The sequence below is a fragment of the Coturnix japonica genome, chromosome 1, assembly GCF_054131305.1.
Source record: "Coturnix japonica strain WE chromosome 1, WE-NBRP24, whole genome shotgun sequence".
In the NCBI taxonomy this organism is placed as follows: Eukaryota; Metazoa; Chordata; class Aves; order Galliformes; family Phasianidae; genus Coturnix; species Coturnix japonica.
Window position 1 is genome coordinate 66,187,303 of NC_140663.1, and position 24,676 is coordinate 66,211,978.

Consider the following 24,676-nt stretch of genomic DNA (forward strand, 5'->3'; position numbering starts at 1 on the left):
CAGTATCCAACAAATGCTTCCCTGACTGGCTGCTTTTTTGGCTTTAACAGAATTGGTCAAGCCACCACAGATAGGAACCTCTGAAGTTGGGCTGTTCAATATTAAAAAAGTAATCTTTCATTTTCCCTTTCAGCTGCCAGGGAGACACAGCAGTGAACAAAACCAAATTTGTTATATGAAAAACCTGCACAGTAACGACAATTCTTATAAAGCTGTTTAATGGGAAGCCGCTCATTCTGTGCCCGAAGAGGTGTTAAGCACTGTGGGTCTAGATCTAGGCTCAAGGTACAAAGTGTAACAGTACTTTAAGAAACAGTAGGAAGCCCTTTAGTTCTCATGGGAGAAATCTGATGATGGTTCTCCAGAAAAAAAAATCCAAATACTTAATAGTTTACCATAGATGTCAGACTATCTAACTGCATCATGATGATAAATAGGTATATATATCCCTGAGTAGGAAGAATCGAACAGTAAAATCCTCAAGGTAATATTGTGGAAAGATGAAAGTTAAGGGAAACAATGCATCTTGTATTTTATGATTTTGAAAGCTGGAGTTAGAAACCTCTAAGATCATAAAAATCAAAGGTTTTTATTCCAACGGAAATAATATGCTAATAAACTGAAAGATGCAAGTGTGTTAGAACTTGCACATGAATGCGTTAGGAAGCTGTGGCCATCAGAACTGTCCTTTCCTCCTCTAAACTGTAAATAACCATACTTCTGTTTCCTACTTTTAGTAATTGTTTTTAATTATTTTTAATATCTAATGCTAGCCACAGTATTTCATATGGATTCATCCCTCCCACATACTCTAAGCATGAGCCTCATTAAGTTTTCATGCCAGAATTTATTAATAAGGACCAATGGAGATGCTCTGACCTTTCTGTTTTAATGTACTCACTTTTTAGGGAATAACATAAGATAAAACCAGAGTCCAACATGGAAAAAAATCCCATCCCTGCTACCATTAAGTACAAACAGTTATTTGTTCAGGCACTCTCAGACTGAAGTCACAACAACCTTGGTACATTATCACTACTGAGACATAAAATGAAATGTTGATGTTGCTTCTGTTGTCACATGCAATTTTCTTCTGTTTAGTCTGTCATGCTGGGCTGGTGCATACATACTGAGAACTGCTATTTTTCACCAGAAAGGCAAACTACTACATTCAACAGAAAATAGGAATCCTTATTGCATAATGCTTACAACCAAGAAATGTAGGATATTCCTTTTCTCATTTTCTATGGTGAAAATTTTTCAAAATCCAGTAAAAGAGAGCAAACGTTCTTGTCAATAATATCTTATGCTCACCAGTACAAAATATTCCTGAGTAAGGCAAACATCATAAATGACAACATACCAAAATGGAAAAGATTGCATACACCTGGCCTAGTTTATTCATCACTTTTGACTTTCATAGCAAGTATATTTCCACCCTGAGACCTGCTAGAGAGTGAATCACATGAAAGGATAAATGGGGAAATTAAGGTTTCATGATGATTAAGAAGAGACAGAGCAATACACCCTATATTGTATGACTGTTGCTCTAGAACAGACAAATGTAGTACATAAGCCTGAATTTATAGTCACATTTGCACTGCAATAAGTGAAATGTTTTCATTTAATTCTGAGGACCATTAATCCTAAAAACTGTTCAACTCTGATCCCAAATTTTTTAGAGTTTTAAGAAGAGGTTACAACACCTGCCAGAGGTGTAAGTAACAAGCACCTCCCTCCTACAGAAGTTAAACATCTCTTTCCTTGTTTGTGCAACATATGCTAGCACTATCTGCCCTGTCTTTGACAAGGAATTATTAGCTATCCACAAATAGAGGTATAGTAATACTACAAACCAGACAATTTGCAGAACATTTTTAATCATAATTTCTCTTTGCTGTGTATGTAAATGCATTGCCTTAGGCCATAAAACACAGTGTGTAGGTGCGTGACTAAATGTCAGAACTGTTTGAAAAGTTTAGATCTAAAGGTAACATTTTGAATTACAGTGATTTTGTAGCTAAAGTAGTTGTTTTTAATTCTCACTGGCACTTATGAGGAGCAGCCCTTGGTTGAATAAAATGTATGACAAGCAATCATCTGATGTTTATGAATGCAGAAATCATTCAGAGAGAAAAATTAGAAAGAGAACATGACAAACCAATTTACTAAATGCCTTTCTAACCCAAAACAAAGAGGCCTTCCTGAGGAATTTTTTCAGGTACTTCTCAGTTCCACTTATAAATACTGAAATACGTAGGTAGTTCTGAAAGTAACATTTCCTATCTAATTCCATGGAAATTAAAACAGATACAAAGAGTGTAACAACACTGTTTGATAGAGCAAGTTCTCAGCTACAAAACACTGTTTCACAATACAGTCACCACAATTAGCTATACATCCTCACCAGCAAAGAACTGTATGCTGCGCTCATAAACATCTGTATGAGTGGAGATGATCCACTGCCACTGTTACCAGAGCCAAAATGCACCACCCACCACCTCACTGTACTCACATCCACTGTTTGGTCTCCATAAATGTTCAGCAAGTGTTGATGAATTTCAATGGGTGCCATTTTTAATGCATGGAGGAATTCAATAACACCTTTGCCTCATACCCACTTCCATGTCAGACATTTTGTCAGACTGCCTCTCTGCTGCCACCTGTTGCACAGCATCAAAATCTAATGGAATACTGGCAGGAAGATTCAACCTCTACTGACATTTCACCAACATCTGCCTCTGACAGATGACCAACATCTCTGACCAACATTTGACACTGGGAGCCAACATAATAAGATAGGAGGCATTACCTTCGGGACAGCCCTCATACAAAGTCCTCTTTCCAATTTCTGAAATATAAGCATTTGGAGACCATGTAAAATAAAATTTTAGAAGTAGCTGTAAAAGCTTTGTTCAGTTGTCTTAAGGGAAGTCGTTGAGACAGTTACAGTCCTAATACTGGCTGCTCAGAGTCCCCTCCAGCTGGACCATGAATGTCTCCAGGGATGGGACACCCACTACATCTCTGGACAACCTGTTCCAGTACTTCACTATCATTATCAAAAATATTTTTTTTCCTTAATATCCAATCTAAGCATCCCCTCTTTTACTCTGAAACCACTTCCTCTTATCACAACAGACCCTTCTAAGAAGTCTATCCCTTTCTTTCTTATAGCCTCCCCTTTAGACACAGAAAGGGAAAGCTCAGCTCTCTCATCTTCTGTTTTTGTCAGCTGTTGAGCAACGGTGATTTGGTGTTTGCCATCACAGCGGACCTGCCCTCCAGAAATTGCATTTCTCACCAAACCTCAAAAGAAGAAATCTCATCTTGGCCCTGGCAGCCCCTTGTAAGTACTCTGCTCCCTATCCATCGCTTTCAGGTTGGCCTCAGCGCCAAAAGATGCTAATTACCAGAAGACGAGTGAGGCTCTCATCCCATGTAATCCATGGAGAGAAACATGCAGTGGAAGCTGATTATAATACATATCTATTTCTTCTAAAATAGTTTTTGAGACATCTTTCAAACACTGTGTGCCCTGGTGGCGCAGTGGTAGAAGTGCCACACTGCAACACCGGGGCCCGTGTGTTCAAATCCCCCGATGGCGCAAGTGGTAGAAGTGCCGCTCTGCAGCACAGAGGCTCGAATCCCAGGGGTTGGACTCGATGATCTCTAAGGTCCCTTCCAACCCGCACGAGACTATTACTATTATTACTATTACAACTTCCAGATTGACTACTCAAGCAACATAATTTAATCCAAGCATGCCATTGACTATATGTACATAACAGCCTGCCAGTTATTAGAGAAAATCTCAAAGAGCAGAACAAAACAAAAAAGATCTTCATCAAGATAACTGGCTCCACTGGAAAAATATAGTAGATACAAGAGAAAGGTTAAGCAGCAGCAAGTTACATCAACAAGTCTGGTGAAGAAGGCCTTAGGACATAAATGCTAGGCTATTTCCAATCTTACCTTGAAAATCTAAGCTCAGCACTGATAGATCTAAAACTCACACATGAAAAGGACAGAAAGAAAAATTTATATAAGGGTAAAGCCTCTGGTCTGCCAAAATGGGTCTTTGACTGGAGTAGTAACGCAAAAGTACCTACGAAGGGTCAGCTGCTGCATCAAAATCATGGCTTTCAAGGCACTCTAAAAATTGCCTTATATTAAGATATAATTAGCATCTGTTAACTGCTGTTTATTAGAAAAGGAGGTTGAATAATTGGCCCTTCACAGCTGAGACAAAATCAAGTTCATTTGCTTTGAAATGTTCTTAACTACCTGAACCAAATTCACAAAAAGTTGTTCAGACGTATACTTTTAAAGTCTGAAGTCTACAGATAATTAATCATCACATAAGACTGAGTAAACTTGTTAAATTTCCCTTTCCATCTTCGGAAAGGTTCAAAAAACAAGCTCAGAATGTAAACTGGAGATAACAAAGTGTTATAGAAAGACTGATGAAAAAAACCTCACACTCTTGAAGCTTAATCAGAATATCTGTAACTCAAGCAGAGAGGAAGGGTTCAGAGGTTAAGCTTTCCCAGCTCATCTGCTCAGTTTACGTGCTTCATTAAATAAAATAATCTTACAGCAAGAAACTTAAAAAGAGACTGCTTACTGCCTGGTTGTATTTATACAGCATTTGATACACTTCTTTTAGCTAGAAAATGAAGCATTTTCAGAAACTTTAAAAAACTCTGTAAAGCTACAGTTGACATCAATACCTTAATGAAAGCAATTTTACTTGAGTCACTTAATAAAATCCTATCCAGCAACATAGTGCATTTCCCTTCTAGTAGGCAGAATACAGGAGTTCTTACATCTGAAGGACATAGAAGGCTGATTTGAAGCACTGAATCTATCCATTTAACTAATAAGCAGGAGAGTACACACCCTTTTCCAAGCTGTTTAAATTATTCAGGGTCACTATACAAGCCACCTGCCTTCCCAGTTACCGGATTTAATAAGGCTATAGACTCATAAGGAAATGCAAAAAAATGTTTTGCCTTCAAACTCTGCCCCATTGCAATTATGCAGGCTGTTACAATAGCAGCATGCAGAGTGACTCCATTTCCTCATTGGAGGCTACAGAAATGCCCATTGCTAAGTGGACAGGGACCACTTTTATAAATGGTTTTCCATAATAATTTCTGCCTGCAAAGGTTTTGTCATACATTCTAATCTCATGGTGGTGTTTTTTTATGAAGTTTTCATTATGATCAGTGTTCCAAACAGGGAGTTGACTATAAGACATGCTGTAAGTACTAAGTCCATGTCAGCTCCTGTGATAAATACCTTGCATCCAGCTTGAATACAGGATTTACAGGCACTGGTGTGTTTCCAATGTCCTCAAATGCCCACACAGCACTGCTGCTACTTGCACACCAATCAGCCTTGTTTCAAATATATTCAGGTTTGAAAAAAACATCTGTGCAAAACGATGCTCTCAGATTATAAAGCATTACCCATATGATGCACATGGTCTCCTTCCCTCCAGAGACACAAGTGATTTTACTTCTCTGCAAGTTTTGATGACATCAGAGCAGTCTCTTTTCTTCCTTACGACCCAGAATGCCAGTATAGAAAGTGTTACCACTGGGGCAGTTCTGCTCTGGGAGTTTCAGGGGAGGAGCAAGTAAGTTAGAGCTTGAGTTATTCTGTTCTCCACAACTCTTCGAAAAGAGAGGAGTAATGGGTTCACATTAACACCGTCCCTTCAGTACAAGCATTCCCAGGGCACTATTTCTCTTACCTTTACTACATAAAAAAAGGTCCTTCAGGAAACTGCGTCCATATTTCATCATGGAAACCTTGCATGTTTCAAATAAAAATCAGTCCAAATTCTAAGCACAAAGCAAAATTTTTAAAGAATACAAATCAGCAGGCCACATATTACAAGACAAACAGGAACAATAAATACAGATAATGTCCCAAATCATGTGGAAGCTACGTGCTTGTCATCTGCTTCCACAAAGCCTGCTGGGATTTACAGGCCAGACCACTTTGAGGTCTGGCAAAACAGCAGATCAAATCCAAGGAATTCATAAGAGAACCACAAAGCCCTAAACAGGTTTCTGCATTTGTTTTCATAACAGTGATGCTTCAACTTGTAGGTCAAATTGGGATTTCACACTATTGCACTTCTACCTTAGCTGCTGTCACTTCATAATTTAATTTTATAAAGTCTCTTGCAATGGGTATAAACAAAAGCAAGTTTATACAATAGTTTCTAGGAGTACGAAAGTTTATGTCTGCAATCTAACTGCCAGATTCTGATTCTCCAGTAGAGGTAACTCTCAGGTAGCCTATGCAAGGTGATAGACAACAGGCATGCAGCAAACAGTAATGCAGAGTAACCTAAACAGCAGAGGGATAGCACAGACCAGCCAGTAAGCACAGCCAAATGCAGCAAAAGTAAACTTGCTGGGGCTGACAGAGCTTCTCAGAGCTTCAACTTGCTGAAAGATATTTACCAGATACAGCCCAGGGATAGCATGACCAAGCTAGCCTTGTACCCAAAGCTTTCTGAATTGAAAACAAATATGAACAAACACACACAAACACACACCTCCCTGCACCTCCCTGTTATACAAACAAGGAGATTCAAGTTTACTTAAGTAATATTTGTCTGGAACATATTCATCATGAAATACACCTTCATGATTTCCCATATTGTTATTTTTTTCCCCCAAATTTGTGTCCTTGGAGATTTTAAGATCATAATTATGAATATTTATCCAGCAGAGACACATCAAGATTCTTTCTGGGAAAATTCCTGCAGCAAAGCATGATGCTTAAGATAAGCTGTAACAAGCAGACTAAATCCTGATAGTGGAAAAACTCTGTTCACATGTAGGAACAACTTCTACAAACTTATGAAGGAATTTTTCTAAAAATAAAAGTTTTTTTTTGTTTGTTTGTTTTGTTTGTTTTTTTTTAAACAAACAACAGCAACAATAAATGATCAAAGTTTGTGTGGGGATGAACACAGAAAGCAAGAAAGCATTTCATTTGACATTAGGTTGTTCCATTTCATGATAAATACAGATAAGATTTACCACATGTAGCTTCAGCGGCAACATTTGCAATTAGTTGTGATTTGGAGAGAAGTTTTATGACAGCAATACCGACCATAGAAAGGAAATCCACATCTGCAAAGAGCGTTATTTTGATATATTACCTCCTTTTAATCCACAGCATTCTAGCAGAATAGGGTGCACTAAATCAAAGCAATGCCTACTTTAATCAAATAGGTGTAGCTTTGAAAAACTACTTCAGAAAAAAAACCAAAAACACAGAACAAGGAAATAAAAGACCATGACCATACGTTAAGTAAGGTTTTGTTTGTTTTAGTTACTTGAGCATTGTTTCCTGAATCTGCTAACATCAAAAAGAGCCAAAAGTTCAAATCCAGGTTTTTCCAAATGATTCCCCAAATTCAGTACAATTTTTTAAAAATTATTTTTACAATCCTTTTCTCTACGCAATTACAACAACATAAGTAAGATCTGAAGCCTCTAATGTGGTTTGACTTCCAGAAATCTCAGGGCTGCAGGATTTCTTGGTTCAGGCATCAAGTGAAAGAAATAAAACAGGTTTAGGATAGATATGAGCCTTGAAGTAAAACAGTCACATTTACATGGCCCTGATGCAATTGGCACTGATGCTAATCTAGAACTTAAAGGATGACCAACAAATGAATGCAAAACCTTTTCCAAGCAGTTCCATGAGTGGGATGGTATTCAGGGTGCACTCAGTGACACTGCCACTCACAGCGCTCCTGAACTGGGACTCTGACTGTGAGTTTGGGGAACTAGAACTTCAGGTATTTGCTTTTTCACTTGTGCAAAGTCTGACCCAATTCTGTTTGTCTCCACTCCTATCTTGGATTACTGATAAAACCACGCTCTCAATTATCCTGGCTTTAAGTTGTCAATTTCTTCCTTTATCCCTTACCACATGTTGGGACCTTCAATTAAATATTGCAGCACCTGTCAGTCAGTGCTGCAGATCCAAAAGGAATCAATATAATTGAAAACAAATCAATCAACAGCAGCACTGATCTATGAAAACAGATCCATTATGATCCTGACAGCTAATTTTAACTCCTGGAACACTTTGGAGAAGAGAAGGAATGGATAAGAAGATACAGTTCTTAATAAATAACCCTAACTCAACTGAAATAAAAACTACTTAGATTCCTATGATCATGTGAGCATTGTTTTTCCTAAAGTCAAGCCAAAAGAGCAGGAAATCTGAAAAATGCTAAGCAACATAAAACCACATAATAATACATGGAATTAAGTAATTCTTGAGCAAAGACAGAATTCAAGCTGATGATAGGGAGTAAATCTTTCTAGTTGAGGGGCTTCCACTGTTCATCATTCCGCACCTGCTACTGCAAACGCACAAATGTCACAACCACAACAAATTCTCCCTCCACAATGCAAGGCCCTTCTACCCCGGGCAGACCCTGACTTGAACAGACTTCTAAGAATAACAAAAAAGTTAGACAGAAAGGCCTTCTGGAGATCATCACCTCAGCATTCTGTAGCTAGTCTACACAGGCACAAAGTTTATTCTTGCTGAATTTCATGAAATTTCCTTTGTCACAGAGGTCAGGTCTCTCAAAGACCAGGTGAATTTCTACCCCTTGATTTATTAAACTATCTCCGGCCTCCATAACACGATCCACAAATTCTCATAATGCACATTCTATTTTACCATCTAGATAATTGTCAGATACAACAGTACTGACTAATTGCTCATAGGCCACTTGCTGTTGGCGACAACAATGAGACAAGAGAGCGACATACGGCGACCTTTTGAATCCAGACAATTTTCAGTCTATCCAACAATTCATACTTCTAATTAATTATTCCACAGTTTCCTTAGTGAATACATCCCACTGAAGTCAGGGAATGCTATATCCACTGATGTCCCCTCATCTGTATAGTCAGTCATTCAATTGCAAAGGCACTCAGATTGCTCAATTATGATTTGTCCTTGGTACACCTGAACTGACTGTTCCTACTGATATTCTCATCCTTCACATTTAGAAAAAAGTTACAGGCAGATGCAATTCACTGTATTTCTAGAGCTGGTGATAAGGCAAACTGTCCTGTAGTTTCTCAGCTTCTCCTACTTTTCTTAAAAATGAATGAAATTATAGCCTTTTGCTAACCTTCAGAGGCACGTTGCTTCATAAAAAAGCTGCAAGGCAATTGCACCACCCATGTCTCAGCATCCTGAGATAAATCCTATTCATCCTGATGGATCTGAATACAATCAGCTTCCCTAAGTATTTCTTAAGAATAAAAGTATTCTTCACTTGTTGTGCAATAATGTTAGATTACATTCCTTTAGATAGACTTTGTTTCTGTACAAAAACCACATTCGGAATAAAAATGTATTCTGCCTCTCACTCGCTAGGCCATGTTGCAATAAGGTCATCTCTTCCTTGCACATTCAGTCTTGTACCAGTTGGGCTCTGGGAAAATTGCATTTATCTTCACCTCATCCTTTTACAATATCAAGGCATTCTTACCTCAGTCTTAATGGGCAACCATCTAGTAAAATTACTTTTCACAAGCAGCCAGTGATACTGGAAAGAAGAGAATCAAAATCTCTAGATCACTAGAGCAATAATGCATATTAAGGGAGAAAACAGAGCCTAGAAATACCCACAAGTGAAAAGAAAGCTTTTGATCATGCCCTTAACAGTATCCTCAAATGAAGAAACAAAATAGCTCACTGTTCTAAAATGTGAGCTCATACTTGCCTAACAGGAATAATAATACTAGGCTACATTTGAATTCTGCAAGGAAGTAGATTCTCTAAAGTTAGGAAGGAAGTTCACTAAGAGTCCCCTTCACTGTCCTAATAAACTTGTGAGGTAAACTTTCTGAATGTTCACTACACAACAGCTACATATCTTTTTAAACCTAATTTATGAGGGACTTCAATCTGTTGAAGACCATCACAAGTTGCTTCTGAGTCAAGATATGAGAAGACCCAGATATTAACTATGACATAGCCTTCCAGATGTCTAAAAACAAATCGCAGCTGTGCTGTTACCAATCAGTACTAACTTGGAACAAGAGACAGTAAGCCCTTTATGCAGTATAAGGTCTGTAAACACTAGTACTTACAGCATGTGTTAATACAATGCATTTATATTGTGTTAAAGTGCATCGTTATTGCTCACAGTGAAGTAGAACACTGATGCAAAGCACCATTTATCTCCTCACTGAGGATACAGCAGACCTCTGTACCTGCGATTTGAAATCTACCACGTTTACCTGATTTCCACCTCCCCTTGCACCAGAGATTATTAATTGCATCCCTTGCTCTGCTCTCTTTGCTTTTGAGTACTAATATTACAGCACTAGATGAGAAATATGCATATAGGCAAACAAAGAAAGTGCAGATGAAATAGACAAACATATTAACCAATACATTCTGGCAGAAAGCCTTCTCAGGATGATGCAGATGACATTGTCTGTGCCCCAGCATACTTTGTTCTTAGGAATCCAACAGAACTCTGAGATATATTAAGAAAAATATCAAAATTACATGAGGAAAAGAACATAAATGCCCTTGCTAAAACTACATAAAGTATTTTTTGAAATATATTAGATCGTTGATGTAAACAATGAAGAAGCACTCAACTCAAAGTAGCATCTCCTCCAGATGCTGGTTTACAACCTCATGTATTGGAAGATACACTTTTTTTTCCAGTCACATTCATTCAGAAATTGTTTTTTAAAGAAGATACAGTAAGTATTCAAGCTAGACAAAGCCTACAGCCTTTAATAACAAGGGCTTAAAATTGTATTCAACTTCGGAAGCAAAGCAGAGACAGACACAAAGAAATTCATCCTCCCTCTCATCAGGTCTGATGGCAATCTAGCCTTTCATAAGACAGAAAGGTGTTCAGAATTAAATATACAGCCACATACTATTTGTAAAAACTACAGTAATATAACAATAACACACGTAAGCCTTCTGAGAGGAACTAGAGAACTACGACCTCCCCACACACATGCAATGCTGCAGTATGAGCAGCTAAAGCAGATTTATATAGCAACTGCCTTGCTGCCAAACCAGAGTTCACTTTTGCACGTGTACTTGGTTTACCAGTATCACTGCTGATTAGAGTCCAGAGATCTCATGCTTAAATACAGGAAGTTATTTCATCACCTTGGAAGAGTATAGTTTTATCTGATCACCGACCTATATGCCAAAAAAAGTTCATCAAGAGTAAGCAGTCTAATCAGTTCTTGAAAGCCCCGAGCTTGACAAAGCTCAGCAAAAGACTATTCAGCCTTATCCTCTGCAAATAAAGAATTACTTGAATCTCACTTTGTATATGGCCCAGTACAAAAATTCATGAGAAAAGCAGAACAAAATACTCAGTGCCTTATGTATGGGAAACAGCAGTACCCAGAAGAAACAGCATTTCTTCTCCACCTATCAGCTAACTCAGACCCTTAGCAAACAGCAGTGTATAGGATTTGAGTCACATGCCTGTCAAGCGTTGGTTTTAGTATAAATATAATAAAACAGCTTCAGACCGTGGTGAAAATGGGTTACATTCTATTCAGTCACAGTTATGAATACATAGCTAACTGTTGCCAGACACCACATAGCAGTGATTAATAAGTGAAAGGCTAAAATGAAGGTGAAGCCACATATCTCAGACAAAACCATTTAAGAACACAGAATTCCCATCTTTTCTGTGAGCTAGACGATAAAATGAGGTGAAAGAACAAAACAAAATGCCTGTGAGAAAATGCAGTGGTTAGGAAATATGGGAAATGAAGAAATTATTAGCCAAGACATACATCAAGATCCAGTATCTTCCATCAAATCAACATATTATTTAGGGGTTCCAAAATTCCCTAAAACTTGGAATTCAGGCACAAGTTAACTCCAGAACTTTGAAGGTTTTTCACTGAATTCACAGGTTTGCTACTGTATTTATGCACAAGATTAAACGATTGGGTTGATGTGTACAACAGAGCATACGCCAAACACCCTGATACCTCTGTGCTCCAAGCCCTCTTTGTAACAGTGTTGCCAAGATCGTTTCATATAAAAAGGCAGAGTATCACTGACACTCTGTGCCACACTAGCTGGGTATAAGGACATTCAGCTTGTTCTGGAGGATCTAGTTCATATAAAAGCAATGGGCACTTGAAAGAGGTCACTACTAGAAGACAGAGTCATTCAACCTCTATAACATTTTGATCTGGCACTTCATTTTTCCCTTCAAATGGCAAACTGAGGGACTCAACAACAAAGCAATAAAGTACATTACTGGAGAAAAGATAATGGGGTATAGAAACAGCTATACCCTGAAAAGAGCAGCTGCAATCCACAGAAGTGGATTTAGCAAATGCAACATTACACTCATCAGAAACACAAGCAAATTTTGCAGCACCAGAAGTAAAGCAGTGATGCTGCATATATATGAAGCGAGAGATGCCTAAAGGTATAATTCTGTCACATACAATTTAGAAATGTGACTATGTAAAAGTCTGATTGTCTTGGTTATGTCTGTAGACCATTGTTTCTCCAAAAATTTTTTTTGGTCCAACAGAGAACTCAGGGACTTTAGGGCACTGATGTTCAACTCAGTAACCAAAGGAAATCTACAAGCAGTCCCTAGGCCTGTGATGTTCTCACAGCATAAAGCTAGAAGTAATGAAGTAGATGATGTCACTGCATGCAACGTAAGTTTTGCAAAGGACTGCTTGTGTAACCAAGCTTCACCCTTAAAAACTGTTATTTTTAAACAGAATTGAACCATATCATCCGTCAGATGAGCTGATAACAAACATCAGTCCTGTCCACAGTATGAACAACATCAGAAAGCATTTTATGTTGAAAATGCAAGTTCTCTGCCCCTACAGAAATCAAATATTCTCCAGCTCTCCATGAGAGCTACAAATATATCATTAAGGAACTTCAGAAGAAAAGTACTTAGTTTTACACTTAAAGATTTTCAATGCTAATTCCAATTAAGACTGTGTTGATGAATAAGCAATGACAGGTGGTAAAAGCAGATGGTTTTGAAAAGATTTGCATCAGTCCCTGGCTCTGCTCTTCTACTGACTCAGTTTGATACTGGCAGAGAAAGTGATTCCTCATCTCTTCTCTCCCTGTTTCGCTAAAGAAAATCAGCAACTGCTGACCTCACTGGTTGCCACAAAGCCAGGACAGGATCAGCAAAGCATACTTGTTCATTTTCTTCATCTCACCTCCAGACCTCTTTTGCCTCACTACAGAAGCCCTGCCTAATGTAAGCCACGGATGAAGGCTAACCATCATAGAATCATAAAGGTTGGACAATACCACTAAGATCACTAAGGCCAACCATCAACCCACCACCACCATGCCCGCTAACCACATCACGCTGTACCATATCTACACATTTCTTGAACACCCCTATGGATGGTGAGCCCACCCCCTCCCTGGGCAACCCAAAGCTCACCACTCCTGTGAAGAATTTTTTCCTAATCATCCAACCTGAATCTTCCCTGGTACAACTTAAATACACAGCTTCTTGTTCTATTGCTAGTTACCAGGAAAAAAAGGACAAACCTCACCTTGCTACCATCTCTTTTCAGGTAATTGTGGAGAGCAGTGAGGTCTCCCCCGAGCCTAGTCTTCACCAGACTAAACAACACCAGTTCCCTCAACAGCTCCTCATAAGACTCATGCTCCAGCCCCTTCACCAACTTTGTTACCCCCTCCATGGGCATGCTCCAGGGCTTCAGTGCCCTTGTAGCAAGAAGCTCAGAAGAGAGGTGGAATGTTGTCTACATCGCTTCTTTGTACTGGACTAGATCTGTTTGATATAACGCCAATACAACCCTTACTTTCATTTTCTATTTTATTAGCCAGTATTACTTCGTTGAGAATCTTCCCCTTATTGTCCACCTATAGTTTGAAGTTGGTTTTGTTTGTTTGTTTTTTAAAAAGTAACAACACTGCAATCACCCTACACCTTCATGATTTTGCTCACAATATCAAGGAAACTTCTGAAGGAATATTCTAGAGACAGTACTGACACTACAGCGTATCCATACCTGAATGTCCCTTGCATAGGAAAATCCCTCCTGAATAAGCTACTCCAAAATAAATCTACATTCTTTACAGGACCAGAAATGAAACCAGGAAATCTCTTTCCTTCAGTCAACAGGTTTTGTAGCTACATTCAGAAAAATAAAACAAAAAAGGGAGCTTTCAATGCAGCTCATACCAATCTCATACAACGTAACAAAAACAGTTCTGAGAACAGTTTCCTAAAAAGGTGGACAAAAGGCATTCAGACCTGGAATGATAAATATTTGTGTTTTTAAGCAAATGCCAGTAAAATTGCTACTCAACTTTGGCACAATACACTAGTTTTCTGGCTTGGATAAGCAAGGCCAAAAGACAGTATTAGAAATTAAACTGTAAGCATCCAGGTTTGTGACTAGCCTTGCCTTTCTTGCACTAGTTATGAACCAGTCACTGAACTTTGTTCTGTTAACCCCCTACAGTACAACTCATTTCTTCTGAAAGCATACATAGGTTGCAGATACTGGCATAAAATACGGAAAAAAAATGAAATTTAATGTGAGAAAAACCTATAAAATGCACATCTTATGGATACAGCTGCTCCACAGTTACTCAAGGAAACAGAAAACAACTCAGCTAAACACAAGAGCTTATTTATGGGGCACAACACATCTTTTTCTGTAAGAATGGAGAAAGCCAAAGTCCTACACGGTTTTCAGTCATTTGTAACTGCCTAAACACAGGCACACACAAAGAAAAACACATCTACAAGCAACTCTTACAAAAAAAAACAGCTAATAAAAGCTTAGAACTCAACACAATCACAGTCAAATTACAGGTATTTTTGCTAAACCTTTAATATATCTCATTCTTTAACACAAAGTAACTTAACCAAGAATTTGAGGGTGAGGAGATTTCCAGTCTCCAGTAATTAGCAATAGAAAATTAATTACATGCCAACATACAGAACATCCTACCATTGAATATTTCACTACGTAAACACCTAATTAAATGTAATTTTGACACTGTGGTCTATATAAGTACACCATTCAAAGACAACTACATTTTCTAAAGGAAGCCTGAAAGCAATATTTAGATCAGATTTTTTTTTTTAGTTTTTTTTTAAAAAGCCTATCTGTCTTGGAAGGTATTGAAAACATGAGTTATAGGCTTTGTTGTGATAATAAATGAAAATGAACTTTTGCCAGCTGTAGATGCTTATCAAGGAAATGATGCTACAATGCGTAGTTACCCATGGCAGTACTGCACAATAGTCCATTTTAACTGACTCACAGAAGTCCAAGGGTTCTGAGGAAACAGCAAATTCAAGCAACGCTGCCCCATGACAGGTTCTGCGGCCTTGATCATCCCATGCCAAGAAATAATCATCATAGCAACAATTCATGCTGTGAGTCTGAGCCTTATTAGCACATGCAATGCACAAGTACAGAGCAGCAAAGACAGTCTGCAGCTAAAGAAGCCTGCAATTTAAATATAGGATAGGCAGGTTTGCAAGCAACAGCAGCAGAAGTGACCCAAAACCTACATTCAGATATCTGCATTTTGAGCACATGAAGGCAATGCTTTTAGCATGCCACAGTGAGACCCTACTGCCTTCAAGGGCACAGGTATTTACAAAAAACATTTGTCCTTTGAGTTTCCTCTTTTACTAGCTTCACCAGGCCCACACAGAGTACAGCTACACAAGCAGACAATGGTTAACTAATTCTCTCCTTATCCCCCTAACAGGCCAGATGCAAGCAAAACCCAGTGTGGATGGGGCAAGCTCATTACACTACAGTGCAATCATCTCTATTTTGGGATTCCTGTTATGAGGAGCACTGTGAAGACTGGCCTGCTCCTTCTGATGGCACATCTCCACTGACTTTTAGTCAAGACATTGAATCAGCACCAGAATGCATCCAGCTGAAAGCCCAGCCAACAAGAACGGATCTGCGTGTGGCCACAAACAATAGCACCGGTACAAGTGAAAGATGAGGAACATGCAGCCAGAGGTTATGCAGGCTGGTTGACACTCCAGCAGCAGCCTACATTTGTGGTAAATTAAAATGACCACAGAATTACACTGTTCGCCTTACTGAGAGGTATACTTTGCTGCCCTCCAGCAACAGCTTCTCTTTTGTACAGTTGAACATACCCCCAGGCAAGACAGTAATGCAGTTACAGAACAGTGCTAACATTGTCCCCAACAATTCCCTATAAACACAACACAGCAAAATAACATGATAAGCAATATCCCCCAGGTAAGAAAAGCACTCAATAGTTTCCTCATCTCCACAGAATTACATTGCACTGCCCTTCAGCTTCTACAAACTACTCAAATCTGCAGTACCAACCATAAACTGAGTTTTTCTCCCTTTCCCCATTTTAAAACCTGATGGTTATTTTTTCCCCTTCTTTGCGATTCCCTCATTCACGTAATTGTAATGTATCAAAGGGATGGATCGTCTACCTTCAGAAAAAAATAAAAATAACCTTAAGTGGCAAGAATTAGCAATTTCCCAGGTGGAACATAAAGGAAAAATGTAAAAAGTTTCTTAAAGTGTAACATTGCAGACTGACCTGTTGGAACAAGGATTTAAACTCCATTGTAGGAACCGAAGTTAGAATCATCAGAGAGTTTACTGAAGATATCAACCACTCATGTTCATGTTCCTCTGCTGTACCATGCCGATCAAATGCCTTTTGTCACATTATCCATACTTACTAACACAAACCTTCCACTCCACCAGCACTCCCACACGTGAACAATATCCTCCACCCAGCCAGTCCTGATAAACCATGTCTGCCAAATCTGAAGTGACTTCAGAGAAACCATGGGAAGTTTATAAAGCTGCTAATCTGATGCTTGTTAGCAGGTAATTCCCTACCTACTACCTTTCTGTCAGCTTCTCTCGAGCTGTTTTTCTCACTCTCTCTCCCCTCCCCCCCACACCCCACTCCCAGATAACCCTCTACAGGTTTTACTTACTCAGGCTGTTACACTATTTTCAAGCTGCTAACAACTCTTAAAAAATGCTTTTCCCTATGACTCATCTAAACAAACCTTAATAGGGATTAGAACTGAAACCCAAAGTGGCAGAAATTAAGAACTTGCAGCTTTGTTACAGTATCAGATGTGATGCACCCTTAAACATCCTCTAAATATAAAGGAAGGCTGGCTTATATCTGCTAGTGCTTCATGTTTAATTCAGACACCCTTGAGCAAGTGCAGCTCTGCCCATCCCATCCTCCCTCAAATCTTGTATGTATTATGGAGAATAGAGACAAACACCCCAAAACACAGAGGGAAAGTTTTAAATCATTGTTTCCACAAAACCATAGTTTACCAGAGTGGAAGATTAAAGCACTGGAGATTTAAGTAAAAATGGGGGATTGCACAGCTCCATAAAAGCAACTATTTGTAATTTTAAAAACTATGTAATTACTTTAAAGAGAAGATGACCATATTACACAGTCATGAACAAAACCCACATTTTTCCTACTTAAGAACATTACAGATAAGCAGGAAACGATGCTTGTTGTGATAAACTAGATGCAAATGAAAACAAACTCCAGTAGTATCTTTCTCAACTGACATAAGCTTCTTACCAAGTGGGGAGGAAGGTTCCCAGAATGCAGGAAGTTGTGCTCTAGAGCAAAGCAGGGCTTTGGGATTCCCATAGGCTACCTATGGGATTACTGCATGTTTCAATTTTACTCTTATGTTAATACAAATTCGAGTGAATTACAGCAGTTATAGACTTTGGAGTAGATTTCACCAGCCTATTAATAAATTTCACTAATGTTAAAAAATAAGGTCTAAAATAAGGAAATCTAATCTTTTGACTGAATCTCTAGTGTGATATTTCTGGGTGAATCAGCTCCTGTTTCATTGCAAGATAATAGTCTGTCATTAGCTATTTGTCTCTCTAGTTATGCCCTTAAAAGGCTCTGAGGCAAACATGTAAAAAATAAATTGTTCCGAGTAATAACATTACTGCAAAGAGCTGTAGGAGATGAAGTCACATGTCTCCAGTATCTAGAAACCTGAGGAGATCCTCATAGGATCCTGCAATGAAATTGGGTTAAATCTTCGTGGTGTGTGGGTGGGCAGGAGGGATATCCAGTAATTTCCCAGTCAACAAACAGAAAACAGCAGTAAGTTTCAGAACAAGACCTCTTCATACAATTAGCGCTCTACTGCTGTCTAATGCTGAACACACACATAGATATATATATATATATATAATGCAGGGCCTAATAACAGGCAAAACAAGATGGCAAGCCTCCCATTAAACCGCATTAAGAGTTTCTCTCTTTATTTATCTATTGACAGCACTGCGTTCCAAAACAGCCCTACGCAGAGCTAACCTTGCCGTGAAGCAGCGCAGGAACCGCTTGCCTCACTCCTCATCTATAGGGCTTCATCTTCCCCAGCGAAAAACGAGAGCTACGTAGGGGCTATAGGGCCTCCGCTCCCCCGCGGTACCGCACAGCACCAGGGGCTGCCCGGGAGCCCGCGATCCCCGCCCAGTGCGGCCCAGAACGGCCCGGCTCCCGCAGTGGCAGGGGCTGCAGCCGGCCCGGCCCCGCTCCCACCCGGCCGGCTACCCTACCGCCTTCCGGACTAACGTCAGCCCTCTGCAGCCTGGCCTCCCCATCCTCTCCCCACCCTATTTCTTTTCTTTATTACTATTATTTTTTTTTGTTAAATTTTTTGCTTCCTTCTCGTGCTCCCGGAGGCTCGTTACCTTCAGTTCCCGCTTCTCCAACCAATTCCCGTCTGCAAACCGCTGCCCCCACCTTCCCTAACACGTAAGCAACTCCCAGCAAAGAAAAGGAGGCGGTGGAGAAAGGAGGGGGGGAAGAAAAAAAAAAAAAAAAAAAAAAAAAAAAGAAAGAAAAAGAAAAAAAAAATTATAAAAAATTATAAATCTCTCCTCCCCTTTTGGGTTTTATACTATATATCCGGCCGTGGGAGGGAGGGGCAGCCTCTGCTCCGTCTTCTCCTCCACCGCCTCTCGGAGCTGGGGTGGAGGGCTGTGAGCCGGAGATGCAGAGCGGCTCAAGCCGCCGGGGCTCCGCTCTGCCACAGTGGGAATCTACCGGGGGTGGGCGAGGAGACATCCCAGGCCCCACACTCAGGCCACCCCGTCTCCAGCCTTCACAGCTCACGGCGTCGCCTCCTCTCCGCGCCCCGCAACCCTCCCGCAGTGCTACCAGGCATCACCAGACAGTACAACCAAAGGCTCTCCCCGCAGCTCCTCTCCTTACCGGGATGGCGGGGGGCTCCGCTGCCAGCTCCAAGCTGCCTGTGGCGCACGAGGCGAGCGGCAGCTCCTCAGCGCCTCCTCGAGCCCCTTCCTGTCTTCTGCCCTTGTCCTCCCCCCACCCGGCGGTGGCGCGGAGCCTGGATGGGGTTCTGAAAGCTAGAGGAAATCACGGTGAAGGAGTAAGTCAAACCGTCCTCTGAAGTACAGAGAGCAGCGTTCCCTCTTCTGCTTAAAGCCCATCTATTCGGTTTTACGTTTGAAATGATGAGGAAGAACGCCGTGGTGCCCTTGTCATGCAACTTGCGTTGCAGCTATTAAGAAGAAAAAAAATGAAGAGATGTTCAGCCTACCTACTCAACCACAAATGCTAGCTTACTCATTTCAGCCACTAAAGATAAATATCAGAAAGATTTTTACCACTCAGTCTGTGAGTGGAACAAGGAAGAAGTGATGCTTTTATATGGATCATCACATAGTGAGTACAAGCATTAAATAACTTAACGAGGTTGTGTTTGTCTAATTACTGTCATCAGTTTATTGAAAATAAGGGTCCCAGAAACATTAGGCAAGGTGGCCACTGCTGACTGAATCAGTACCAGCAATAATCAGACCTCCAGAGGGAGAGGGATTACATGTTGCACTCACAGCTGCAGTTCTTTTGTCACTAACACCTTGAGATGTTATCATAAAAATCAGTTCAAGTCAATCATAAAAAATTGCAGTTACCTAAGGTGTACATCAACAGCTCTATACCATTTGCAGAGCTAGAGTAAGGTTATTTGTGTGGAATCAGATTGACCTGTTCAGATTATTCATCTCATGTGAAGATATAGGTTGTAGGGTGCACTGACTGCATCATCTACATAGATGGAAGATAGCATGGCTATTTGTGAAAGCAGCAGCCTCATAGTGGGTTAGAACAGTTAACAGGACAGTTGAAGTTCTAGCTTTCATTTCATTTCAGATTTTCCTTACGAAGAATCCGCAAAGAATCAAGTAAAGATTATTTAAATTCATTTATTGGAAATATAATAAGAGGAAACTTACTAGGAAAGAGACCACTGTAAGTGGTTCTTGCCAAGCAAGTCACAGTTGCTGAAAGTGACTGATGACATTTCATATAATTATGGGTAAACAGGGTTTTGGTTGCCTACATCTCATATTTAATGTAAATATCTGCCTCAATGGACTGCAGAGGCCTCCCGTCTAACTGAAAAATCTGTACTTTAAACATCCAGCTTGGCACAAAGTGGAGATCAAGGGTAGCTTTTTTCAGTATCAGTGATCTTGCAGTTTGAAAAATATTCAGAAACATAGCTTCTGGGAAGCACACAATTAGAAGTATTGCTCATGTTATCTTACAGCATACTGCACAGAGAGCTTGATTAGCATCAATTCTTGCAAAAAATTCTTCCAAGAGGAAGACAAATCACCTTCAAATTACAAATCTATTGAAATTCCTTTGTGAAGCATGGAAAAAGAGAGCAAGCTTGATGAAGATTTACCAAATAAAACCAGTTGCAACATTGAGCCAGGGGCATGTCAGATTCAGTTCATGATAGCTTCCATGAAAAGCTGACAGGATAATGTGATTAACAAGATGAAGAAACAATCAAGAATCGTTTTGCAGTGCCAACCTGAGCTACTGCCCTTTGAATCAGAAAGGTAGGTTGCAAAACAGCTCTCTGTCATCAGTAGGGAAAGACCAAAGGTCTGGCTGAAAAGATGCTCTTTAACTGGTTGAAGTAGTACATCACAAATGCTTAAAAGCAGTAAAAAATATGAACTTTCCAGACTATTCTGCCCTCAAGTACAAATGGGATGTTAGTGCTCACCATTCTTTCTTAATTAACCCTCTCAAATCCATTGCTTTTGCACTATTGATAATACAAAGTCTTGTTTACAAATGAAGTAAAGTTCTCCTAAGCATAAAATTGAAACAGAGCTTGCAAAAGATTGCACAAACCTGAACTTATATCTTAAGCTGCATAAGGAAGGAACATGGGTAGGTAACATGAATTTTTTACATCAAACTGTCGTTAAACTGTGACAAAAAAAAATGCTTAAGGATTGTTCCTTACAAAGATGCACAAAGCTGGTACCATAAGAGTAAGAAGAGCAAGTCCCTTGCTTCCTTTGGAATTGTTCCCTGACTCCAGCAAATGGCTGGGGGGGCAGGAGCAGGGGATGGATATGTTGACCATCTAAACACATAACTGAGTATTGCTGAGACAACTGGGCCTCAGTATAAAGCCTTACCCTTATGGATGATGAACTAAGGATTGTTACAAATACATCATAGAAATTAGAGAAGTTTAATTAGGGCAGTTTAATTCCTACAAGTTCAGTCAGTATCCTTAGTATTACAATTACAAATCTGTACCAGGCACAATGCTACCTTACTGTAACCTATTGACATGGCCTTACATACTGTCTCATTTCAGCACAAGCTGAATCATGAACATCCTGTGGTAGTGATTTTTGCTTTTTTTTACCCTCACTTTGTATGTTGAGTTCAGGTGTAGGATAGTGTAGTGAAAATTTTGTTTTGAATAGTCTATAGGTTGAAAAAGTGTACCCCTGTTGCAGATTTAACATTACAAATTCTTTCCTTTCTTGAGCCAAACTCAAGAAACTACTTTTTCCTTAATCTTCATTGACACACCTTTATATCATTAAAAAGATAGAGAGCTGGGCAGTAAGAAAACAGATGAGGTTTAACAAAAGCAAGTGTACTGCCTTGCACTTGAGAAGGATTAAGAAGTATCAGTAGAGGCTGAGGTATGACCTGCTGGAGACAAGCCCTGCTGAGAAAGACCTGGAGGTCCTGGTTGATGACAGGCGGGCTATGAGTCAGCAGTGTGCTCCAGTGGCCAAGAAGGCTGGTGGGATCCTTGGATGCATTAAAAGGACCGTGGCCAGCATGTCAAAGGAGGTGATCCTCTCCCTCTATTCCACCTTGGTCAGTCTTCACCTGGAGTGCTGTATCCAGTTCTGGGCTCTCTGGTGCAAAAAAGACAGGGATTTTCTTGAAAGAATCCAGCAGAGGGCCACAAAGATGATAATGGACCTGGAGCAAATCCCTTATGAGGAAAGGCTGAGTGACCTGGGTCTGTTCAGCCTTGAAAAAAGAAGACTAAGGGGGGATCTGATTAATATTTATAAATATCTTAAGTGTGGGAGACAAAGGAACATGGACAACCTCTTTTCAGTGTTCTGTAGGGACAGGGCAAAGGGAAATAGTAATTAGGCCATAAACTGGAACACAGGAAGGCCGCAAAGGAACTTTTTTGTGGTAAGGGTGATAGAGCACTGGAACGTGCTGCCCAGGGAGTGGTGTTTCCGTCTCTAGAGATATTCAACACCTACCTAACTGGGGAGGTTCTTGGACACCTACCTGTGTAGCCTGCTTTGGCAGGGGGGTTGGACTTGACCTCTAGAGATCCCTTCCAACCCCTGCTATTCTGTTATAACTTTAATACCCGACAACAAACCTCAGGTCATTCAGTCCATTCAATCCATTAGTTAAAGGATTATCACTTAGCAAGGACAGAGATTTGTCTCAATACAAGTGAAGTAGTTAATCTGCTCACTTACATAAAAAGGGGTTGAATACAATTTTTTAAGAAATTAAATTACTTCATAGTCAAGTAAGTGGCTTAGTTGCACTTGTGGTGTATCTTCCTCTAATCATTTTTAAAGCCACCGTATCACTCATGATATACTTTGTTGCCTTTTAATAGGTGAAGAGTTAAAGAACTTCACTACTCTTAAGCATCAGTGGCAGTAACCCTGTATGGTGAACTTGTTTGAACATCCAAAACCAGTTTATGTATCCTGAGTCTTAAAAGACTTGGTAGAACATTTGTGACCCATTCTTGAAAAATACTATTGCTTTTTTTTGAGATTAGCTATTATACTAACCATGGAATTCAAGAAACTACTTTCAACATTGTTGGGAATAATAAGCAAAAATGGGTGTTTTGTTTTGATTTTGTTTGTTTCTAATACGAAGTGGCTTAGTCTGAAGAAATAATATAAGATCCCAGAAGATATATAAGCTGAAAAAGAAAATCTGGATTTTTAATATTAACAATTTATCATAAATCATTGCAATGAGATATCAAAGTAAACCAAGAAAATCTAAGGGAAAATGTATAATAGCCATTTTAGAATTACTGTTTATTTGTTAAATAGAATTACTTAGATTGTCTGGCTGTTGAAAATACTGACACTCATTTTTCTTCCTCATGTTCACCTCTCTTTACCTTGCCAGTTTCCTGTCTTATTTCAACAGATAAAAATGCTTTTATTTTACTAACAGCTTAGGGAAATACAATTGGGTTGTTCTGGAAAGTCTGAGTCCTTCTCAGGTTGAATAAAGTGTTCTACATGTAAACATGGAGCCCAGAAAACCAGCAAAAATTAGGTTCTTCACCCCTTAGTAGGGAGATTTTATGTCCTTCACATGAAAAAGTAATAACATCAGTTCAGATGAAGATTTCTCCAAACTGCAGCTTAAGCTGCAGTGGTTTGCAGCCCTGATTTACCACAGACACAAGAATAACCACTATGACTCAGACTGAAAAACTTGTTTGCTTTATCTGGGAAAATCCCCACTTAAGGTCATGATTATAGGTAGATGCTATGTTGGATTAGATCCTGATGTAATTTTCCTAAGCATATCCTATTCATACCTGGACAGAATATTCAGTTTAAAACTCTGAACACTGGCATTTAACAGCTACCTTAGAGAAAGTTTCTGCTAGTTAGTAGAAGGAAAACTTCTGGGTTTACATTATGTCCAGCAGTCCAAACAACATTTTTACTCTTGAGATTAAACAAGAAATGATTAGATGTCCTTGCAAAATAAAATCTGTGAAGAACAACTGCTTAAAGAAACTTATCTTGCAGGTATATGAAAGGTGCTAGCTCATCTGCTGAACAGAATGAAGACCGATAGACTTTACAGGGCACAAAGGTAGTTCTAGTTGGGCAAAACAATGATTTCAGAATATAGGTTACAATGTATAAACAAAGGAAACAAAGGGATGTACATGCTTGAAGGGATGAGTGCGTGATAGGCAAACCGAGGAGACTGTGATCCCCAAATACCTCAGCCAATGTTCTTTACACTGGAACATCCAGAAGATCTGAACAAAATATACATGCAATGTCTGTTCCTCGTGTGTTCGCCATTCATCACAGACAGGCTAGACTCACCGTTAAGTTCTCCCAGACAGCTTTAGAAAAACTAGCTTTGAGTGGAAGCCTATGAGAATAAACAAATAAATAAAAATAACAAAATATTGTAACTAGTA

The 24,676-nt window shown here is 39.5% G+C and overlaps 1 protein-coding gene across 2 annotated transcripts in view; it reads right to left on the reverse strand.

Annotated features, from left to right (window-relative positions):
• FAR2 (fatty acyl-CoA reductase 2) overlaps positions 1–19,428 on the reverse strand; it is a 119,688-nt gene extending 100,260 nt beyond the window's left edge. Inside the window, exon 1 of one of the 2 annotated variants that reach the window (XM_015871232.3) lies at positions 19,357–19,428. The gene's annotated coding sequence lies outside the window, so the exon portion shown is untranslated. Of the gene's footprint in view, positions 1–18,833 lie in introns of both variants that reach the window. The other variant, XM_015871226.2, reaches the window with a different exon arrangement.
• Positions 19,429–24,676: the final 5,248 nt, after the last annotated feature.